General features: G+C 35.8%; 1 pseudogene; it reads left to right on the top strand.

Moving 5' to 3' along the window:
- The window catches only part of LOC117719641 (large ribosomal subunit protein uL30 pseudogene), a 33,452-nt pseudogene extending 21,737 nt beyond the window's left edge, over nt 1-11,715 (top strand).
- Nucleotides 11,716-12,375: the final 660 nt, after the last annotated feature.

The following is a 12,375-nucleotide window of genomic DNA, read 5'->3' on the forward strand; positions in this document are numbered from 1 at the left end:
GCGTGGGGTTGATGATTAAAGAAGACAATCAGAGGCCTTTTGAAAAAGACCATGATATTGGCTTTATTGAAAATGCTTACATTTATTTCTGGCATGATTACCATACCACAGGGGTAGGTGTAATGTGTTCTATTATGAATCATTCCATTTGTGATATGGTGCTTACATTCATCACTTAATGAAAATTTAACATTCTCTTTGCTTGGGACTCACCAAGCATATTTATAGTTTTCTACATTTGGTTTTTTATAATCATATTATGCTGGCAAGATGCAGTGAATACGAAACTAATGAGTAAGTTCACACAACTTAAACATATAGCATTTGATATTCCTATCAGGTATACAGAATCCTGTAGAGCAAGAAGGAATATAAATCTCTCTCTCCCTCCATTTCAATATCTATCTCTATCTATGTATCTATGTATCTATGTATCTATGTATCTATGTATCTATGTATCTATGTATCTATGTATCTATGTATCTATGTATCATCTATCTATATATATCTATATATCCATATATATTTATTTATATTCCAAACAAAACAAAAAGGGAGATGACATAATTATTATATTATCTCAAAAAATAAAATGCATAACAATATAACAAAGAGAAATTATTGAAGAAAATTATTATATTTTGAATCATGTAATATGATCTGAACTATTACTTGCTTTGTAGTTGTGGATTTTTAAAATTTTTATTAGTACCTTCATTGCTTTTATTTGTAGTGCTTTTGAATTGTTACATGTAATGTGTGCAGAAGAATTTTAAGAATTATAAAGAGAAATTTAAACAAATTCCTTACTATTCATCTAATAGGATGTGTTTAATATGTTTGCTGCAATTTGATAGTTTTTTAAGTAATACCTGTTGCAGGTACTACTTAATATATAATTGTAGCACATGTATCTAGAATTAAAGGAACTTGGTTTTAAAACCTGCTAGTTGTATCAAAATTCATCTTCGAAGTATAGTCTATTAATATAACAAATTATGGATTTTATTTTTAATTTTTAACTAGCCTCTCATGTCAATCTACAACTGAATTTAATTTGTTATTTCACAAAGCTTTTCTTGACAAGAACTAATGATATGCTTAGTCCAATGTGTAATTAAAGAACATATGTATTCTTCTTGGTTTCAGTCTTAGTATGCCATACCTCTACTGAATAATTTTATTTGTTCAGATTTTTATATAACCTTATTTTGTTCATAGTGAAGGTTCTCTTAGCTACTTTTAAGGTATCTAATAAATTTTAATCTTTCTATTCTTCAATATATACTCCAAACCCAGCTTCTGCATGATCTTTACTGTTCAACAAACATACATATTTACTTAGCTGTCTATTTATTGTTTATATAGAAGCAACATGGCTCAATGGATAAGTATTGATCCATGGATGAGGACAGAAATATGCTGTATATAGATGGCCTATGAATATCCAACTGAGAGAAAAGACTACATAACTTCTCTCTTCTATGTTATCTCACAAAAAAATTGTTTCAAGTCAGATTAAATCCCAGTTTTGAATCCAACCACTTGCCTCATAAAAGATTATGTCATAGACTTCTGATGTTAAAAAAAGATTTAAAATCTTAATAGCCTTACCCCACAGCTATTTCATTTTAATATAACAAAAGGGTCATTTGATCAGTTCAAATATAGCTATAAGAGACTCCTGTACATGATAGCAAACATGGATTCCCTCAAATTATATAGCTTCAGAAGACAGAAGAAAGGGTGTGTGAGAAAAAGCTCGTTTTGAAGTCTTGATAACCTTAATTCCATTTATCTAGCATCTGCCATTTGTTAACTCATCTATTCAATTTTGCTGGCTGGTTTCAGACCTTCAGTTTCTAGGATAATGCAAGAAGACTGTGGAAGGATCGATATCAGTGAAGCAGAATGGGACTTTAAGGTAATTTTCAGGTAAGTTGAAGCAAGACATAAAACACAGAACTCTCTAAATTAAAGTATAGAAGACTTTAAATAAAGCATTTTTAGATACTAAAGTCTCCAGGCAGTGGCCCCATTCCCAACTTGACTTCACGAAAGACCTGTACTGTGCTAGGGAATTCTAGAGAAGAAAAGCGGACTACATTTCCTGACCTCTCCCGCATAGTCTTGCCTTTTAAAAATGGGTCTGAGTCTCCTCAAATAGAATCCAGTCCAGATGGGAAAGAGCAATCAATGTCCAAGCTACAAGAGGTTTCCCTGGGGTTAATCTTACTAGTTATTGAAAGGCACATGGGACAACTGCTGTTCACTCTTTTATAAGGGACAGAACTCCACAACTTTTGCTATTGTCTTAGGGGAAAAAAACGAACATGTGGTGTTTCTCAGATGCATTTCATTGCCTTGTAACTTCAGGGTGGTTGGCACAAGTGGAATCAAGCAAGCAAAAAAGATCTATTGGAGCAATTGGTAGCAGACAAGGCCACAGTGTGATGCTTAGAGCTCCTGCACCCTGTCTCTCATCTTTCTTCCTCCATTTTAATTCACTTCCCAATAATTTAATACAGAACTAAAACCTTGTAAATGTGTAAAAATGTTTATATTATTGATCTGAAATCTGAGTTTGATTATAGTTAGAATAATTAGTAGTAGTGCCAGAGATTTAAATGCCAATGCATTCCCATGTATAAATTCTGATTTCACTATTTCTTTGATTTCTTGCAGAGATGGTGTAAGATTCTAGTGAACCAAGGCACTCCATGTTAAAAGAACAACTCCAACCTTGTGCTTTGAAGTGGAAAGTATTGTCTCCTCATCAGCCAGGACATCTGTCTGTGAAATCAAAAGCAAGAATATTTATCAGGACCAAGAAACCTATTCAAGAGTATTTGTGTAACTGAGATGCAGTGAGACCAAGCCATTCTGAGCAGGATAGGATAGATTTCATTTTTCTCCTTTTCTCTAGACTTTTGTCAAGACAGATGACAGTCCCCATTCAGCTAAGAAAAGGAATAGCTGATGTTCTGTCCCAGTGAAGGTCACATCCCTCCAGAAGGTGCTGTTTTAGATGATCTTCATGCTGCAGCCAGCAGGTGCCGCTTTACATGGACTTCATCCTCCATCAGCATCAAAATTTGGCTCTCAAGACAGTATGGATTGCTTCTAGGAAGCAATATTCTCTTAACTCCTCTATCCCTCCAAACCTAACACGCAAGCACACTATTTCAGTGTGCCATTCTCATTTCTTTGGGAGTTCTTTGCTTTTCTTTGTGAGTCACTGAATCACCTTGTGAACTTAAAATACTTCTTTGAGATGTTCTGACTTGAACCATGACTGGGCTCCTTTTTTTTTTTTTTTTTTTTTTTACCTTTTTGCAAGTGTGTGAGTATGCCTTGGAAACTAGTTTTTCTCTTTCCATGAGTGAGAAAACACTTTTTTAAAAATGAAATCTGGAAATATCATGAGGGAAAATTCTTCAGGTAGTAGGAGCATTTACTTCAAACAGACTCTTGGAAGACAGGTGAATCTTTTCTTGTGGAGTCCACAAGCAGGTCAGAAGAGATTCTTCCTCTGATGTCTGGCTCTTTAGGCTGCATATTTCCCAGTGTCACTTAACATTCCTGAAAGCAGAAACCCAGGAGCAAAAACACCAAAGGTGTAACAAAGATCCGCAAACAAATAGTGTAGTGGATCTTAACATTTTGGTTGGGTTTTTCTAAATCCTAAATATTTTTAGCCAAAGTTTATGTGTTCTTAAGGTTTTATTTTATTGTTTTGGAAGAGCTGCTGAAATTAACTTGTCTCTAAGAAACATGGCTACTTTGCTTTTTGCCCAAAGGAGTTACTACCCACTGGTCGAGAACCGTTGTGATATCTAACTCTTGACTAGTCTCTTAGGAATGATCTTCCCCTTCTCACTCTCCGCTTCCATTGAAAACTATGGCGTCTTAAAATGTTTACCAAAGTAAACACTATGATGTTGCATAAACATTATCTCACTTGTGCCTTTGCTCAGATTGTTATTGAGTAGATAACTGTTCTAACTGACAGGTGAGGACTAAGACATTTCCAGGGATCACAGTATTTTCTCAGCGTCATCTTCAAGGATTCTGCCAAAGCCAGTAAACCAACCATTTAAATACAGCCTCCTCCCAGCGTGGACAGGATTTACTGGACTATATGATACTTTTGCCTCTAGCTTCAAGAAGCCATTTGGCGAGTTTTTGTTGTTGTTGTTGTTTATTTTGTTTGTTTGTGACCAAGCTAAATTCAAATTCCCTATCTAGCTAAGGCTGGCCTTGGAATCTTGATTCCCTCTGCCTCCATCATAAGTGGTGTGTTGTTAAATATTAAAGTAAATACTTTAGCCATCCTCAGCACAGAGGAGAGGCCTATGGCTACCTTGCAGAGAAAAGGGGAATCAAACAAGTGGACAAAAGCTGCTGATAGCATTTTGCACTTAGTAAATAATGATTATATTGTTTCACAATCGTTACAGACCCTTTAGTAACAGAGCAACCAGAGGGAAACTTCAGTTTCTCCAGGAAGCTGGAATTCAATGAATATGCTAATATAGCCTTGTGGTAAAAGACATTTTGGGCTTGAGGGGAGATGATAGCTAGTGACTCTGAGTTTTAACAAATTAATTCAACAAAGCTGAAGCTCCTGTTATGAGAGAGGAAGTCAGAGTCAGCTGGCCAGGTTCCTTCCCATGTGCTGCTGATGCTGAGAACAGGGAGATGAGGCTTTAGCTCTCCCTGAGGCCTTTCTACCTGATTTTCATTTTTTAAAATAAAAGGAAGAAAGCCTGTATGTCAGTTGAAAGATCCAGCAAAAGGAAACATACTTGAGAAGCCATGTTAAATAGCACATGGCAACGTCAGTACCATTTTTCATTCTCTTGTTCCCCTTTCATTGTCCCCTTTTCCCCAGACAAAACCCGGTGAACCAAATGAGACACAGGGAGCAGTGTAAGAACCTTCTCTTGGATCTGCCTTAGCTTTGCTCCTACAGCTTCTACGGTGGAATTAGACTCTGGGCTTCCTGTTAACCAATGGCTTCACACCACTAGCAATACATCGGATTTGCATAGATCAGCTCAATTCCATGTCATATAGTAAGGAAAGGTCTTTATTTTAGTTCAGGTTAAAATCACTCAACTCTATGAGAGGGAGGAAAAGCCTAAAGGAACTGATAGAGCAAGGATTGGGAAAAAGAAGAAAAGATTTCATGTTTCCCCTTATAATCAGAATTTAGAAATGTGCGTGCATGTGTGTGTGTGTGTACATGTGTGCGTGTGTGTGTGTGTGTGTGTGTGTGTGTGTGCATGTGTCTGTATTTGTCTGTGTGCCTGTGTGTGTGTTCATTCAGACAAGAAGCAGAATGGTGACTAGCTGGGGAGAGGAAGGGGCAAACATGGGAAGGAGATGGCCAGGTGAAGGAATTATAACAGGCAAGTAAGAGAAAAATATAACTACACTTGAATATATAAATATCATAATGAGATACATTTAATATGCTAATGCTTAGTATGTTGGTTTCAATGACAATGGCCAACATCAGATGCCTGTATTTGAATACTTGATTTTTAATTAGTGGAACTATTTGGGAAGGATTAGGAGGTTTGCTCATGTTGGAGGTTTGAATAACCAGAATTTGATTGGATACTAGGAAAAGTCTTGATATCTCCTCTGGTAAATTCCTATTTGGCAACTCAATTTGAGTAAAATAGTGAGAAACACTGGCTGGCTAAAACTGCTCTATTTATAGTGAGCACCCTCACACACAGTCTGTTCATGTCTTGTGACTTGGGTTGTTCTGACTAAAGATACAGACTCTGATCTCAAACAACTTCTTCTTAAGTAACAATTCCAAACCATATCTTGTATTGGAATTGGGGAAATGCTTGATTTCACCATCTCAGTTTCTTAAGTTGTAGAATAGGGGCGACAGTAGATCCCTGCTGATTGTTATGAGGATTAGCAGAGTTGATTAGAAACTAATGAACTATTGATGGGCCAGCTGTTACTATAACCCTGATGCCTCCCACAGAAGTTGATGCCTCTCAACTTCTGTTTAATATGGTCATGTTCCTAAGACCCTTCCTTTCCTAGATTCCTTTAGAGTTACCCTCTCATTTCTGTCTGTGCTCTTACTGTTCAGCAAAGCCCCTGTCTAAATTAAATGATGCAGGTAAACAGAATTGGCCAATAAATTGGCCATTATCAAAAACCAATATGTAAAAAAATATCATAAATTGTGCTTCTCTCTCTCTCTCTCTCTCTCTCTCTCTCTCTCTCTCTCTCTCTCTCTCTTATTATCCATGTTAACTGTCTTTTTTCTTTTCTTTCTTTCTTTCTTTCTTTCTTTCTTTCTTTCTTTCTTTTTTTTTTACATATCTATGCATTTACTTGGCAAATACATGAACAGAAAACCACAGTGTGATGATGAGTGGAAACATAAAGAAGACGCTTTCTTCTCTAGAATAGTCTACAATCCAATAGGGGATAAAGCAGGTACCCAAATTGCTGTAATGTTAAATAGATGGTGATGGCTTTATTTTAGGAACAGTAGAAAATGGTTGTAAGATCTGGACAATACAAAGATAATCGCAGACTTCAAAGCTGAAAAAAGACTTCAAGGAGGAAGTGCATGTAAGGTTGTTCTTCAAGAAATGAGCATGCTTCTTGAAGACGGAGAAGATATTACCCCAAAGGGGAAGGGTCCACAGGTTAATGAATTTCTGCTAAGTATCACTGTTGTAGATGGATCCTGTCAAATGGACATTGAGAAATAGCCACAGGCCCTGGCTTGGGTTTGACAAAGTTAGAGGTTACCCTGGGAGATGTGTTCACTTGCGTTTTCCCTCTCCCATTGAGCTTTTTTAACACTACCTAAATCCCTTAGAAAATTGGACAAATCAGTCCGTTTTAGTTTCACTCAGAATAGAAATCAATATTGAAAAAATAATTTTCCCATCCGTTATGAACAAAAAAATGATACCACTGACATTCCTGTTGAGTTGTTTCCTCAATGTTGGCTGTAGTTCATTGTAAGGAAAAAAGTCATTATGTATGATTCTTCCAAGAAATAATGTCATTCAGCACATGTTTACAAAGCACCTAGCATGTTCTGGGCATCATGTTCTCTATTGATTGCTTTTAGGATCACAGTATTTGATTGACGCATGCCTTTTTTAGACAATAGTATACAGGCTTAGAGAAAGTAGCTTTCTAAATGTGACATTGCCTGCCCTTGTTCATTACATACATATATCAAGGGCAGAATAAGCACATTTCAAAAAGTTTCCTTCCCTCTCACTCTCTTTCTGCCATCAAATATGACTAAATATTCTGGGTTTTTTTTTTTTTAATGTGTTTATTTTAAATACTCCAATTGCTCTTGTAATGTGAATGAAACTACATGCTTTAGCTTCTTATTTTCATGAAAAATACTGTTTTAAAGACTTCAGTGAAGTTCCATGTATCAGTAATTGCTTTGACCTGGTACATAATTTTCTCTTGAGGTAATAGCATATTCTAAGCCCCCCCAATTCTAATCTCATATTTAGATGGATTTTTCTTTCCCTATGACTTTTACTATTTGATGTATACTTTACAGAATAAACAGGTGTGTGTGTGTGTGTGTGTGTGTGTGTGTGTGTGACATACTTATATGAATGTACACAGGTGTATAGGTGTGTGTGTGTGTGTGTGTGTATGTGTACGTCACAGGTTGATATTTTGTTCCTCAGTCTTTCTCCACTTTATTTTTTGAGAAAGAATCTCTCACTGTCCTAGAGCTTACTTATTAGCTAGACTGGGCATGTCCTGAGCCTCTGAGATCTCAAATGTACAGTGCTATACCTGGTTTTTATGAACAGATTCTGGGTGCTGGAACTCAAATCTCCATGCCTGGGTGAGAAGCACTTTACTAACTGAGCCATCCCAGTCCCATCATCCTTTTGTCTTCTGGACTACTTCCACATACACTTGCTTCAATGTTTCTTTTGGATCAGTATCTAGATAGAGCTCAGTAGAGGGAATATTTTTACCTTTTTAAGGTTCTGCTACACCAGTCCAAATCAGATGAGTCCATATACACAGTAATATTTGTGAGAATTGGTGGGTAAGCGCTGAACTACAGTTAAGACATAGATACATTTACTAAAGTTGTGCATTTCAATTTCTTATTGTTCTTCATTTCTGTTGTTTGAGTATATCGTGTAATTACAATGTTTCTATTTTCCATTTTCTCCCTTCAAATTCTTCCATATACCTCCCTGCACTCTCCTTTTAATTTATGCCCTCTTTTTCCAGTAATAGTTATTGTGTGAATATATATACTTTTATATACATGCATATTCCTAAATACAGCCTGTTGAATCCATACAATGTTACTTGTAGTATGGTTTGGGGAATGACCTTTTGGCAATGAATAACCAATTGCTGTCCTCTTCTCTGAAGAAAACTACCTCCACTGATCTTAGGTTTCCTCAGTTGCCTATAGTTTTTATTTTGTGTATAGAGTTGAGGTATGGTGGGCTTTTCTGTATCCAGTTTGGTGTATACATTCTCGCCATCCTTGTTTAGTTCATGTTTGGACAGCTATGTTAACATCAAAACCCATACCTAGAAAGTCTCACCAACATGCACCTCAATTGTATGGAATTTACCTGCCAGTCATAGCTGTGCTCTTTTGTGACATCCTTGGTATTTTCTGTGAACATCATTAGTGGTTAGTAAATATAAGACATTTTGTCTTTTTTATCTGTTCACTTTCTATTTCTATTTTATTGAGCATTCTATGACTGTGCATTCTGATAAAAGCAAAATGGTAAACAGAAATTATAGACTGCCTTGTTTTTATTGTTTACATTAAAGAGATTATTTTTATTTTTCCCCTAGAACATAGCCTAAGTATGAGCCAGTCTAGCACTGAATTTTTGATCTGCCACCTTTAAGTCTTCAGGTGCTAGGATTACCAGTAGGCAGCACTACACTCAACTGTTAGGCTCTCTGCTTATTTCTATGTTGTTATTGTTTATTGTTATTTCTGTTTTTATGATTGCGAATAAAGGATAACATTTTCAAGAATTTTTCTACATTTGCTGAGATAGTAGAATTTTTTTTTATTTTTGTTAAGGTAATTTATAACATTGGAAGGATTTAAAAATTATTAATCCAACTTTGAGTTTGTCTTAATATCAACCTTATTTTGTTACAATTCATTACTGTTTTTAAACTAGTACATAAAACTGCCTAGATTCAATCTGATCGTAAATAGTTACTACATTTTACACATATTTAGTAGATAGATAGAACCTTAATTTGTTTTGTTATAATATTCCTACATGGATTTTTTTTTATGGTTATAGTAACATCTAAAAACAGTTTAGAAGAATTTCTGTTTTTCTCGTGGTTCCTGAAAGAGTTTGAATCAACTCTTTCCTCTGGTTAACCATTCTTTTTGTAGTTTCTCTTGACTTTTATGCTAAATAAGTAATACATAATCTTTGTATCAGATATTTTATTTTTAATGATTTAGTTTTATTTTCTTCTTTCTCTTTAGTCTCTGTGGCTTGGCTGAGATATCCCACTTCCTCCTCCCCATACAGTTTTCTTTGAATTCTTGATCATTTTAATCATTTTTTGAGGCCATGACCATCATGGTAGAGAGCATACAAGCAAGCATGCAGGCATGGTGGTGAAGCATAAACTGAGATTTTATATTTTGAATCATAAAGCAGGAGGCAGGGAGACCTAACAAGAAATAGTGTGGGCTTTTAAAACATTAAAGTCTACCCCACCTGGAAGACCAAATAAATAAGCCTGTACCCAAATCTTATTTTGCTAGCGTCTCTAATGACTGTTTCATATACTTGCTAATTTCCATCCACACTGGTGATGACTTATAAATATTTTTAGTCCTGTGTGGGATTCAGGCATTGCTTTGGCCACAGCTCCTTCATAGAAAGTTAACCCATGTCACTTTTATCTGCCCTTTAGGGTCTTATCTTGAGATGCACATGATTTGACTATCATTTATCAAAAGCTTGAAGTAGGCCTGGTAATATTCACAGTGCTCATTTTGTTGTGATTAGTGAACTGCAAATTCCAGCCACCCATTGAACCTTAAATTCCAATTTACTGTTTTCTTCACAGGGTCATCTTGCTAAGTTTATAGTTTCCCCATGCTATGTACTGGAGAAGACGAAGCAAAGCTATTGAGAAGTTATGGAGTGCTGGAGAGATGGCTTAGTGGTTAAGAGAAGTTATGGAGTTAGTGTTGTCTGCTTACCTTCTCATGAAATTTTAGACATATTTGCCTCTTGTCTTATATTTAAAAACAATATGCTTCAGATATTTTACTTAATTATGTACTTGGGAAGATGATACTAGTGGCACTTTCTGTGTTATTGCTAAAAGCAAACGTCTCTGTTGGTTTTTATAATATGTCTTATGAAGAATAGAGAGGTGATCTATTTTAGATAAGCATTACATATAAACTAAATGTCCACAAATAATCTTGGGACAGGCAGATAAATACAACTATATCTGGCATAAGTACATAACAAACACATTCTGTTGTAGAATTTTCTCCTTGGTTCTTCAATAGAAGCTTGATATGAGAGTCCAATGACAACAAATCTCATGTATGCTTAGGTTATTCTTTCCAAAGAATAAAAATGCCACCAAGTTTGCAATATAGATGTCTGCATCCACATAATAATAATAATAATAATAATAATAATAATAATAATAATAAATAATTTAAAAAGTAAACAAAAAACAATTTTCTTTTGGCTGGAGCCATAAAGTCTGTGCCAGAGAAGAAAGAGAAAGTTTCTGCTGTGCCATAAACACTTACGAAAAAACAAAGTGATTGAAGGTGGAAGGTAAAGCCCCCGAGGAAGCAGTTTGCACTGAAGTTTGAGAAGGCAAGGAGGAAACTTACTTATGAGAAGGCAAAGCACTATCACAAGGAGAATGGACTGAGATTCAGATGGCTAGGATAGCAAAGAAAGCCGGGACTTCTACTTGCCTGCAGAACCAAAATTGACATCAGATTCTGAGGTACAGATGGAATAAGGCAGAAGGTCTGCAAAGTATTCCAACTTCTTCATCTTCGACAGATCTTCAGTGGCACATGTGTTAAGCTCAACAAGACTTCCTGTAACATGCTGAAGATTGTGGGTTCAAGTGTGAGGCTACTCTAACTGGAAGTCAGTAAACGAGCTCATCTAAAAGCGAGGCCAAGCCGGGTGGTGGTGGCGCACGCCTTTAATCCCAGCACTTGGGAGGCAGAGGCAGGTGGATTTCTGAGTTCGAGGCCAGTCTGGTCTACAGAGTGAGTTCCAGGACAGCCAGGGCTACACAGAGAAACCCTGTCTTGAAAAACCAATAATAATAATAATAATAATAATAATAATAATAATAATAATAATAATAAATAAAAGCGAGGCCATGGCAAAATCAATAAGAGCGGATTGCCTTGACAGATAATTCTTTGATTGCTCGAATTCTTGGTAAGAGTTCGGCACCATCTGCATGGAAGTTCTACTTCATGATATCTGTACTGTACAGTTGGAAAAAAAATATTCAAGGAAGCAAATAACTTTCTGTGGCCCTTTAAATTATCTTCTCAACAAGGTGAAGAAATGAATGAAGAAAAAGACACCTCCCTTTGTGGAAGGTGGAGGTGCTGGCAACAGGGAAGACCATATATACAGACCTATTAGACAGATGAACTAAGGGGCTGCCCATGGTAGTTTTATAATCTGATCAGTTAATAAACAGTCACAGTTTGACAAATTGAAAAAAATTCAAAAACTGTATCATAAAATACCTTCAAAAATTTAAATATAGATATATGTATCTGTGCGCGACTATGTGAATATACATGGGTCTCCTGGAGACCAGAAGAGGTCATAAGATTCCCTGGATCAGAAATTACAGACGACTGTAAGCTCACTAACATGGGGGCTGGGAATTGGTCTCTAGTCTTCTGAAAGAACAAAATTTTCCCAACTATAGTGCCATCTCTTCAGCCTGTAGAAGACGGTTCTAAGCATTATTTACATAGAAGCTATAGGTAGATATGATTTAGAATTCCTATAGAAAAGTGAAGGTTGAACTCTGGATTAAATAATATTTTTTTTTTTGTATCAGAACAAAGCAGACATGAGTTTACCAAGTGCACTGTCCTCACAGACATTGTCTTATTTTTCTTTACTTTTTCACAGCTAAGTCCTTCCATTCCTAAATGATTTTTTTTTGTTCTAAAATAATATTGCAGATTGGGCTTCCTTCAAAATAAAACTATTACATTCAAATGTTCAGATCCTGAATACAATGTAGAATTTGGGTGTCATGATTTATTAGTATATTGTGTGAAATATAATACAGAATGCA

This window comes from Arvicanthis niloticus, chromosome 14 (assembly GCF_011762505.2).
Source record: "Arvicanthis niloticus isolate mArvNil1 chromosome 14, mArvNil1.pat.X, whole genome shotgun sequence".
In the NCBI taxonomy this organism is placed as follows: Eukaryota; Metazoa; Chordata; class Mammalia; order Rodentia; family Muridae; genus Arvicanthis; species Arvicanthis niloticus.